Source organism: Antechinus flavipes, chromosome 5 (genome assembly GCF_016432865.1).
Source record: "Antechinus flavipes isolate AdamAnt ecotype Samford, QLD, Australia chromosome 5, AdamAnt_v2, whole genome shotgun sequence".
Taxonomy (NCBI): Eukaryota; Metazoa; Chordata; class Mammalia; order Dasyuromorphia; family Dasyuridae; genus Antechinus; species Antechinus flavipes.
Window position 1 is genome coordinate 220,704,679 of NC_067402.1, and position 8,974 is coordinate 220,713,652.

At 33.9% G+C, this 8,974-nt stretch overlaps 1 pseudogene; it reads right to left on the bottom strand.

Moving 5' to 3' along the window:
- Positions 1–5,650: 5,650 nt before the first annotated feature.
- On the bottom strand, positions 5,651–7,658 carry LOC127538372 (olfactory receptor 6C76-like; annotated as a pseudogene).
- Positions 7,659–8,974: the final 1,316 nt, after the last annotated feature.

Consider the following 8,974-nt stretch of genomic DNA (forward strand, 5'->3'; position numbering starts at 1 on the left):
TATCAACATAATTGGAAAGTATACTGCTTAAGTAAATGTATTTATCCACAGCTAGCAATATTTCTCCATTTGCTCAAATAGTTCCATATATGGATAGTATGATGCTGGCTGCTGGAGAGCCTGTGATTTCTTGGAGTGAATTGTCAGACCAAAATCTGCCAAAAAAAAAAATAGAGAATGAGTCCAAAAATAGTTACATTACAGCATCAGAGCTTGTACTGTGTGCACAATGATCAATAAAAATTATTACATACCAACTGTTTCTCCACTTTTGTTTTGGCCTATAGTCTTTTCAGGTTAAATAATGTATCATAAGTGTGGTAGCTGACCCTTACACCATGTTCATTCTAATGGAAGTAATCCAACAACATTGTTAAAAACATGGGAACCAGCACATAGTTTGATTCACTACTTAGGTAACTGAGGAAACTCAAGAGCAACAGTCATTATCCAGAACCCAAGAAAGTATACCATCATAAACATGGCATACAACATTGATGAACTTCTCTGGGGAACCAAATAGTGTCATGATTGTCCACAAGTCCTCATGACTGATAGAATAAAAGTACATGGTCCATTTCTTAGCCAAAACCAGATGGTTTTAGTAACCGCTGCTTTATAATATAATTTTAGATCTGATACAGCTAGGCCACCTTCATTTGATTTTTTTTCATTAATTCCCTTGAAATTCTGGACCTTTTGTTTTTCCATATGAACTTTGTTGTTATCTTTTCTAGGTCATCAAAATAGTTTTTTGGGAGTCTGATTGATATAGCACTAAATAAATAGATTGGTTTAGATAGTATTGTCATTTTTATTATATTTGTTCACCCAATCCAAGAGCATTTAATATTTTTCCAGTTGGTTAGATCAGACTTAATTTGTGTGGAAAGTGTTTTATAGTTTTTCTCATAAAGTTTTTGATTTTCCCTTGACAGAGAGATTCCTAAATATTTTATACAATCGGTAATTACTCTAAATGGAATTTCTCTTTGTAAGTCTAACTGTTGGGTTTTGTTAGTGATATATAAGAATGCTGATGACTTATGTGGGTTTATTTTGTATCCTGCAACTTTGCTAAAGGTGTGGAATGTTTCTAATAACTTTTTAGTAGAGTCTCTGGGGTTCTCTAAGTATACCATCACATCATCAGCAAAGAGTAATAATTTGGTTTCCTCATTGCCTATTCTTATTCCTTTAATCTCTTTCTCAACTCTTATTGCCAAAGCTAGCATTTCTAATACAATATTAAATTGTAACTGTGATTCTGAGCAACCTTTAAACTGAAGATTTCAATCAGCTTTTGTTTAAGCAGTGGACTCTGTTTTGGAAATGTCTGCTTGAATACAATTGGGACCAGGTCCTTTCCACAGAAAGGCACATAATGGCATTCAAAATCTCTCCTTCAGTTGGAAGTTAAAGTAGAGAGGAATTGATTTTAATCTGGGGTCAGTGGCTTTATTATTGGTTAATGATGCTGTGATGTAAACATAATGGAAGTATTTTGTTCAATATTATGCTCTTATCACTCATCAATATGGGTTCAAAAGCACTGGGTAGTTAAAATATATAATAGGTCTTTGAGTTATAAATTGTCTTAATGACATCAAAAACATAATTTGGATTGTTATTATAAGAGGAAAGGTAAATTTCATTTTCCTTTTTGCTGAGCCCCAAATCTAAATCTCTGAAAGCTTCACTTGAACTTTACTTTTGTGGCACTTAAGTACTTTCTTCTTAGAACTTGATGAACTTTTCTGCTGATAACATTTTTTTTGCTCATTTTTCAATCAATAACTTTTAATTTTCCTGTAATTTTCATCAAAATCGTACTGAAGACAAACTGGGAAAATATTTTTACATTCAAAGGTTTTGATAAAGGCCTCATTTATAAAATATATAGCCAATTGACTCAAATTTATAATAGCTTATGTGATTCTCCAATTGATAAATGATAAAAGGAAACGAAGAGACAATTTTCAGATGAAGAAATTGAAACTGTTTGTAGTCAAATGAAAAGGTGCTCCAAATCACTATTGATAAGAAAAATGCAAATTAAGACAACTCTGAGATACTATTACACATCTGTTAGATTAACTAAGATGATGGAAAACAATAATGCCCAGTGTTGGAGGGGATGTGGGAAAACTGGGACACTAATACATTACTGGTGGAACTGTGAACAAATCCAATCATTCTGGAGAGCAATTTGGAACTATGCTCAAAAAAGTTATCAAACGGTGCATACCCTTTGATTGAGCAATGTTTCTACCTCTATTATATCCCAAAGACATTTTAAAGAAGGAAAAGGTACCCACATGTGTAAAAATATTTGTGGCAGCCCTTTTTGTAGTTGCTAGAAACTGGAAACTTAGTGGATGCCCATCAATTGGAGAATGGCTGAATAAATTATGGTATATGAATGCTAGGGAATATTATTTTTCTGTAAAAAACAATCACCAGGATGATTTCAGAGTGACCTGGAGAGACTGACATGAACTGATGCTAAGTGAAATAAACAGAACCATTATACATGACAACTACAAGACTATATACAATGATCAATTCTAACAGATGTAGCTCTCTTCAACAATGAGATGATTCTAACTAGTGCCACTTTTTCAGTGATGAAGAGAGCCATCACCCTTCCCACCTCTGCCAGAGAGAGGACCATGGGAACTGAGTGTGGACCACAACATAGCATTCTCACTCTTTCTGTTATTTGCTTGCATTTTGTTTTCTTTTTCAGGTTTTTTCTCTTCCTTCTTGATCTGATTTTTCTTGTGCAATAAGATAACTGTGTAAATATGTATACATATATTGATTTTAACATATTTTAACATATTTAACATGTATTAGACTACCTGCCAACTAGAGGAGGGAGTGGGAGGAAGGAGGGGGAACTTGGGAACAAAAGGTTTTGCAAAGTCAATGTTGGAAAATTACCCATGCATATGTTTTGCAAATAAAAAGCTTTAATAAAAAAGAAAGCAAAAATAAAATAAAAGAAAAAGAAAAAAAAGAAAACAAAATAGTGCTGATGTTTCTTCATATTTAGATGAGTTAATAAAGTGCAATACCCAAAAGATCTTAAAGCTTCTCCCTATTTTTTGGCTCCACTATTGCCAACCATGCAATCGCTCAGCTTTCCCACTTATTTATACATATGGAATATATATACATATATACATATGACTATATGAACAATATCCACAATAGAAAAAGCAATTTAATCTTTAAACATTTTTTTTTTGATAATTATTTTTCCTTTAGACTACTGCTTTTGCTGCATGGTAATTTTAGTTTGGACAACATAAGTCTATCATTGGCCCAGTCCTATGTACCACACATCACTCTTGTACCCTGTCTGTCTCTTCTTTTTACATGGAATAGTCAATTAAATGCCAAAGTTTGTTGTGAGCGTGCATCCATGAAATTTTGTTGCATTTAGTTAGATGGCAGATAACAGGTAATGAGGTCAATGAGAATCATAATCTCCAATTAAATGTTCTTTCTTTTACTGATTTCATTGCTCCCAAGGAATTCCCTGCCATATTTGATAATCTGTGTCTAAACTGGTGTTAAAGTCCCTAAAAATTGTGACCTTGTCCTATTTGGCTAAATCTAAATTTATGATGAATATTTCCAGGTCTTCATAATTTTTACTTTGGCTTCATCAGGATTTGCCTGGCAGAAATACACTAGAGATGATGGTGTGGTAACTTTCTTGCAAATCACAATCATGTTATTATGTCTATTATTCACTCCCTTTGGTAAGCATACAACTTTGTTGATTATATTAGATCTGACTGCAAAATCTACATACACTATAGTGCTTCCTGTCACTATAATTACTCCAGAACAGAAAAAAATAGCATCCATTCAGTTCTTAATTTGGTCAACTTATCCGTTTTATTTCACTCAGGGCTGCTATCTAGATGTGATAACTTGCTTAGAATTCTCACACCAAGAGCCCTTTGTCTTTTAGATCTCTTGGATGTTATGTTGTCAATAAGTGTGCACACATTCTATATACAAATGGAGAGTGGAATAATCTTTGCAAAAGTTTGTGTGTGTGTGTGTGTGTGTGTGTGTGTGTGTGTGTGTGTGTGTGTATGTTGAACACAGGGTAGGATTCCTGCTTTCCATGGTTTGCAGGTCAGTATTTGGTTAGGTGAAGCAGAGAATTTTTTATGGGTCCTTTTCTAACCCTTTCCTCACAGGAAAGAGTGGGCAGTACAATCCTTTAAAAAGGCTCCTCTTGTACCCAGGGGCTGCCAAATCCACTTCTGCTTCAGTCCAGAGAGAAGAAGATGACCCCATCCCCTAAGTGATTGTATACAGACTTGTAACTATAGCCCCTAGTGTATCCACACCTGCTTTTCATCACTTGTTCTTTGTTACAGGACTTTGATAGGTAAAAATCGGTAAAATATTATGGTGATTTTTTGATTTGTGCATAAATTAGATTTAAGTGAAGCAGAATTGTATGAAGGAATTGGCTTCAATCTCTCTTCCAGAATCATCAAAGTCCAGTGGCAAGACAAAAATCAATCTGACTCCAGATGGTTCAGGATGGAATGGATGACGTTGGACTTTTCAATGTCTCACCAGATTCTAAGAGTTCCATGGCACATGCTTATACTACCTTCATGGAACAAATGGTTCCTATACATCTATTCCATCAGGGGAGTCTTTAGCAACTTCCTGGAGCAAACTTCCCCCTAACTCATCAAGGCGATTGAAGTTCATTGCTTACCCTTACCCTGGTTTGGCTTGTCTGCTGTTTTACTGGGGTGTGGACACTGGTTTTTACTATAGCATCTTGGAGCCACATGTGAAAGGTGCATGAATCAGGTGGGCACCAAAGAAGAAAAAAGCCTTGAAAGGAGCATGTAGCCCTCACAATAAATGTCCTAGTCTTCTCTTAACACATTGTACACTCCCATGAGCAGTCTGCTGAAGCCTACAAAATTTTTTTTATAGTAATGTTGAAAATGAATGAAGCAATAAGCATAAGATTAAAACTGAAATAAATTGACAGAAATATAGTTATGAAAATTTGTTTTGAAAATCCATTAATCTAAGGTAATGAAGTTCTACTATAAAAACACTAATAGATCAAGGTGTAGAATAATTGGGAAATAATTTTCTTCTTAGTAATATGGGGATGAGAAAATTCTTTTTCCATAAACTTAATTCATATGAATTTACTGAAAGAAAGGGAACCCTCCATTAACTTGTAGATAATTTGAAATCCCTGAATAATTATGAAGGTGAATCTTCATTCTTTCCCTTTGGAAAAAAGAGGCAGGTCATCAGGACTGCTACATCTAGTACAGGATATATATGTAAGTCAAAATTCCTAATGCCATAGAATATGAATGTAAATACAACCAAGGGGGGAAAACAAAAACAAACCAAAAAAACTTAGTTTTCTAAGATATTGGTAGAAACATTTGGTACTCTCCACTTGAAGGTGTTCACAAGAAAGATGAAGTCTTGATTGACTGGTTGGGCAACAATGAGTCTCATTTTCAGGTTTAAACCAGGGACAGCATGCATGCAAAAGCATATTATCCCTGACAAATTTTGCTAGAGATGAACTTACAGTAGTATGACAACTGAATTTGGTGTTGATCAGGGTACTCAATTGTTTTTAGGCTGTATTCAATTCACTGTATTTGTTAGCTAAATGAAATGACATCTCAATTCAAAGCTAAACCTACCAATATGTAAAAAAGATATGACAGAACATTAACAACTGCAAATTTCATCAATTCTCTGTCCTAGAATGAAAAGTGCCATAGATTTAATTTTAATAGATTATATTTATGTAGTATTTTAAATGTGCAAAAGCACATTGAAGAACTCATATTCACTTATTCAATAGAAGAAAATCCATAAAAAAAGAATACATAGTACTGAGGAACCTCAAAAATAAGACTTAAAAGACATTGCATCATATGAATAGAAGTATCAAATGCTTGTCTTTTTATTTCTTTTTGGCAAACCCGAATACTTTTTTAAAAATTCAATGGAATTTTGGGATAAAAGAAAAATATGTAAGTATAATAAAGAAAATATCAAAATGTCACTTTATATATATATATGAAACAACATTAAAAATAGTTGTCCCCTAAAATTCACACTGTTGCAAAGGAAAAAAGGGATGCACAAAAGGAAACTCTAGAGTATCTCAGTGGTTTATGTAGGTATGTAGGTTTTTCTTTCATTTTCAAGTGTGGATTTTGTAAAAAAAAAAAAAAAAAATTATTTTGTAAGAAAATCTTTTTGACCATGTCTTTAAAAGCTTGCTTCACTTGTTGGTTCCTTAGGGTATAAATGAAGGGGTTTAGAATGGGGGCAATAGAAGTGTTCAGTACTGCTATACCTTTAGTCATAGATACCCCTGCCTTTGCTGAGGGCTTGACATACATGAAAGTGCAGCTTCCATAAGAGATGGAGACAACAATCATGTGGGAAGAACAAGTGGAAAAGGCCTTTTTCCTTTGTTGGGCAGAGGGAATTCTCAGAATAGTTCTGAGGATGAATGCATAAGAGAGAATCACTAATGCCAATGTGACCATAAGTGTTAACACAGCTAAGAAAAAACTCATGATTTCTAAGATCTTGGTGTCCATGCAAGATATCATCAGCATAGGAGAAGAATCACAGGTGAAGTGATCAATGATATTGGAATCACAGAAATCCAACTGGAGTCCCATGATGACTGGTGGAAAGATTATGAGAAATCCTGCTAACCAAGAACTAATTACAAGCTGGCTGCAGACTCTGTTACTGATAATGGTCATAGAGTGTAGGGGTTTGCAGATGGCCACATAGCGATCATAGGACATGGCAGCAAGGAGAAAAAATTCTGTTGCACCAAGTAGGAGAAAAAAGAATTCTTGGGCCATGCAAGAACTGTAGGAAATTGTTTTTTCTTTGGTTAATAAACTGACCAGGAATCTTGGAATGGAAACTGATGTAAATGATATTTATAAGAAGGAGAAATTCCTGAGGAAGAAATACATGGGAGTCTTGAGGTGAGCGTCCAGCAGGGTGAGGGTGATGATGGTGAGATTGCCAGTTATACTCAATATATAGGTGAGAAAAAGAAAGAGGAAAACCAAGATCTGTAGCTGTGGGTCATCTGTCAGTTCTAGGAGGATGAATTCCTTCACTGATGTCTGATTTCTCATGACTTATACTTGACTTCTGGCAAATACGTGGTGAAAATAAGAGAAAAAAAACTCAGAGATAAATTAAGACACATCTATTGGAAAACTCTATTGTATAGAGAACCATGCAAGCCAAAGTGAAAAATGGTCCATGAGAGATCACAAGTATAGGCTGTGTAATCCTGAAATGAATTAGCATGTGTCTTTCTGCCAATTCAGCTTCCTTAAATTCTAACTAAAATTTTAGCTTTTACTCAGAAAAAAATTTTAAGTCCATGGCTTTTTCCCTCCTAATCATTATCATTTTATTCCATATATAGTGCAAACAAGTGTGCCTACATGTTTATTTTCATGTTGTTTCCTTTATTAAATAGTAAGCTCCTTGAGGACATGGGTTTTTCTTTGCCTCTTTTGTATCCTCACCTTTTAACACTCTGCCTGACACATAGTACTTAATAAATATTGATTGACTGATTGCCCTATAAGTTAATTATACACTCAGATATATTCCAAAATAGCCTTATTGAATCCTCCATGAATAAAAAAGTATAATTCTATTCTGTGATTATTCCAATTTATCCTGTATACAAAGTTTTACTGTAAAATTGCACATTCCCCAATTGATAAGTGGCCAAAGAAAACAAAATAGGCAGTTTTCATATGAAGAATTTAAAACTCACTAAATGAGTCCTTGAAGTCACTCTCAATTGGAAAAAAATGGAAATGAAAACAACTTTGAGATGCTTTCTCACTCCTATCATATTATTTAATATGACTAAAAAGAAAACAATAAATATTGGAGAGGATGTGGGAAAATTGGAACATTAATGCATTTTTGTTAGCGTTGTGACCTTGTTCAAACATTCTGCAGATCAGTTTGGAATTAAACCTAAAGAGCTATGAAACAGTACATATCTTTGTATGTAAGATACATACAAACAAAGGTAAGCTTTGTTTGGTTTGTCTCTAAAAGCATAAAAAAATGCAAAAGGACCCACATGTACACAAATTTTTATAGCTGCTTTCTTTGCATTGGAATTCTAGGAGATATTCCTCAATTGGGGAATGCCTGAATAAATTGTGGTATAATGAACTGTTTCATTAGAAATAATGAGCATGTAGACTTCAGAATAACCTCGAAAGATTTGCAGGAACAAATGCTGAATGAAATGAGCACAACCAGGAGATCATAGTACAAAATAAAAGAAACATTTTGTGATGATCAACTTTGATGGAATTAACACTTAGCAATTCAATGACCTAACACAATTCCAAAGATTCATTATGGAAAATGCTATCCACATCCAGAGAAGAAACTATGGAGTCTGAGTGCAGATCAAAGCATACTGTTTATACTTTTGATGATTTTATTTTTATTTTTGTTTGCTTTCTTATGATTTTTCTCTTTTGTTCTGATTCTACTTTTTAAAATGACTAATTTGGAAATATGCTAGATGTGAAAGTACACGTATAAACCATATCAGATTGCTTATTTTCTTAGGAAGATTAGAGGAAAGGGAGAGATGGAGAAAAAATAGAAATCAAAATTTATAAAATAGTGAAAATTAACTTTATATGATTTTTTACACATTTGCAATTTTTTTTGCATATTCTTTACCCCTGCCACTGTTCTCCTTTGTACTGTGAGCTCCTTAATAGAAAGGGCTGTGATTTGCCTTTCTGTCTATTTCCGGATTTTAACTCAATGCCTGTAACATCATAGGCTACTACTGAGTATTCATTGACTGACTGATTTCTAAGGGGAATTTGGACATTCTTCTTTATAATAT